A 2985-nucleotide genomic window follows, 5' to 3' on the forward strand; every position below is an offset into this window, starting at 1 on the left:
AAATGGCTCTTTTAAAATTACATCTATTATTCTTCTCATTGGATAATTTGTCTACTTTAAAATCTTGAGTTTCTTTTCTTTTCTTTTCTTTTTTCATTTATTTATTATATGTAAGTACACTGTAGCTGTCTTCAGACACTCCAGAAGAGGGCATCAGATTTCGTTACGGATGGTTGTGAGCCACCATGTGGTTGCTGGGACTTGAACTAGGGACCTTTGGAAGAGCAGTCGGCGTTCTTAACCACTGAGCCATCTCGCCAGCCCCAAATCTTGAGTTTCTATAGGTATAGGAACACAGTTCTTACTTGCAGAGTTTTTCATTAGCATATTCCATTCATATTTTGCTATTATAAAAACTGAAGTGGGAGCCGGGCGTGTGGCGGCACACGCCTTTACTCTCAGCACTCGAGAGGCAGAGGCAGGCAGATTTCTGAGTTCGAGGCCAGCCTGGTCTACAGAGTGAGTTCCAGGACAGCCAGGGCCATACAGAGAAACCCTGTCTCGAAAAAAAAAAAAAAAAAAAAAACCTGAAGTGGGGAGCATCCCTCTGTTAAACAACTGCAAAGATATATAACATCTTGATTGTAGCAAGTTGAAATTTTGCAGACACAAAACTAAATTGTCGTGGGTTCCCTTAATAGCCATCCATTGCTCACCTAAGATGACTTTGTGACTACCATGTGAAGTCTTTGGGGATGTATTAGCTAGCTAGCTTCCTCCAGCCCCAACATGAAGCATGCCATCTAGCTAGCTGGTATTTCCATCCCTGTCTTTTAAAAAGTATCTCGATTTACAGTTTTATTTGATTTTTATAAATATAAAGACTTCACTAAACTGCTAGTGAATGCCAAAATGAAGCATTCTGAAGCATTTGAAGCAACCTGATTCTGGGTTCTGAGGCAGTGGTGTTACATATTTGCCTCCAGAATAATCTATCTCTTATTTCCTTTGAAGTGAGAGCTGTCAGATTTCTGAGTTCGAGGCCAGCCTGGTCTACAGAGTGATTTCCAGGACAGCCAGGGCTACACAGATAAACCCTGTCTAGAAAAACAAAACAAAACAAAACAGAACGAACGAACGAACGAAAGAAAGAAAGAAAGAAAGAAAGAAAAGAAAGTGAGAGCTGTGTTTTTATGTTGATAGCTGTAATACCAAAGAAAACACAACATCCACAGGCCACACTGGAGATGGAGCCACATGCTTGTTACAAGCAGCACTTGGGAGGCAAACATTGGAGGATCCCAAATTCAAGATCAACTCAGGTTAGAGATGTCATTACTCACTATCATAACCATCCTTCCACACCTAAAGAAAATAACCAGAATGACAGGAAAGAAAAACTAAAAAAGACCAAAGCCCTGAATTAATCCACAGGCACTTTGTAAACCAAGCAAGGTGGCATACATCTAACCTCCACACTCAGAAGGTAAAGGAAGGAGGAGAAAAAGTCACCCTGAGCCTCAGAGTCAACGCTGAGCTCCCTAAGACCCTGCCTCAAACCAAACAAATAAGAAACTGTAACATGCAAGTAGGCAGTAACACAGCATAGAAATGAGAATCCCTGGTTAAGTGTCCAGGCTGCTACAGATCTGAATTCAGACTATAGCACCTTCCATTGCCAACCGATAGTGCTAAAATTAGCCATTTATTCTCTCTGTGCCTCTGCTTCCTTAGAGAGCTCATGAGTAAACCAGTGTTAGCTGAGAGGCAGCAAAGGACAAACCCTTTTGATCGGTGCCTTCAATCTAGTTGGGTCTCAATTATGAGCTGCTAGCTCATAATATTGTATGTAGAATTGCTAAGAGAATGAAGATCACAAACATGGATCTTAGTGTTGTGGGACTGAAAGACTCTGAAAGGAGCCCCTCGCTCAGGCCTCAGGACAATAGCGGACACCCAAGAACTCACGATAGACCAAGCTTGTTGCAAACCGCATGAGGCTTTATTCGGGGAAAGCCAGAGCTCTGGGGACAACTCATATCCCACGCAGGGGTAGAGGAGTCAACCTCGAGGGGAAAGAGGTCCCAGTTTTTATAGGTCCTCAGGGGGGAAAGGAGAAGGGGGACAGTAGGGGATTTCCAGATCTAAACAATGTCTATTCTCAAGAAATGGGTATGGGAGGGGTACAAGGAAAGAGTCTGGTGCAGGTGTAGCAACTCCGGATTGGCCCGGCTGTGGTTGCTGGGGAGATTTTCTGACTCTTTCTCAGCAACCAATATCACAAACACCTGGCAATGGGCTTCATCAGTGGTCACACACATGGGTCAAGGAATGGTCAAAACATTGGCAGACACACAGGTTCAAGGAGTGACCAGAGCATTGTGCACCTCTATTTTTCTAAATCAGTGAAGCTAGTTCTGCGAACACTGACGTCTATCTTGCCAATTTCAGGGCTTTTGTGTCCTTTTACATTCTGTCAGGATCTTTCAGAACTATTCAAATCCAACATAAATCCACCATATCTCAAACACTAGGTCTATGCAGATGACAGAAATTGACTGTAGGCTGGGCGTGGTGGTGCACGCCTTTAATCCCAGCACTCGGGAGGCAGAGGCAGGCGGATTTCTGAGTTCGAGGCCAGCCTGGTCTACAAAGGGGGTTCAAGGAAAGCCAGGGCTATAAAAAAAAACCCTTTTTCGAAAAACCAAAAAAAAAAAAAAAAAAAAAGAAATTGACTGTAATCAAGCTACGAATCCCAAGGCCTGACACTATTAGTGAGGCTATGGAGCACTCACAAAAAATGACCTATCATGTCTGCCTTCTGAAAGACCCAATAAGCAGCTGAAAGAGTCAGCTATTTGCACTCAACCAATGGACAGAAGCAGCTGACCCTTGTTGTTGAATTAGGGAAGGCTGAAAGAAGTTGAGGAGAAGGGCGGCCCTGTAGAAGGACCAGCAGTCTCAATTAATCTTGGGGGAGGGGACCCCCGAGATCTCTCAAACACAGGACCACCAAACAGACAGCATACACCAGCTTATATGAGC

This window comes from Mus caroli, chromosome X (assembly GCF_900094665.2).
Source record: "Mus caroli chromosome X, CAROLI_EIJ_v1.1, whole genome shotgun sequence".
In the NCBI taxonomy this organism is placed as follows: Eukaryota; Metazoa; Chordata; class Mammalia; order Rodentia; family Muridae; genus Mus; species Mus caroli.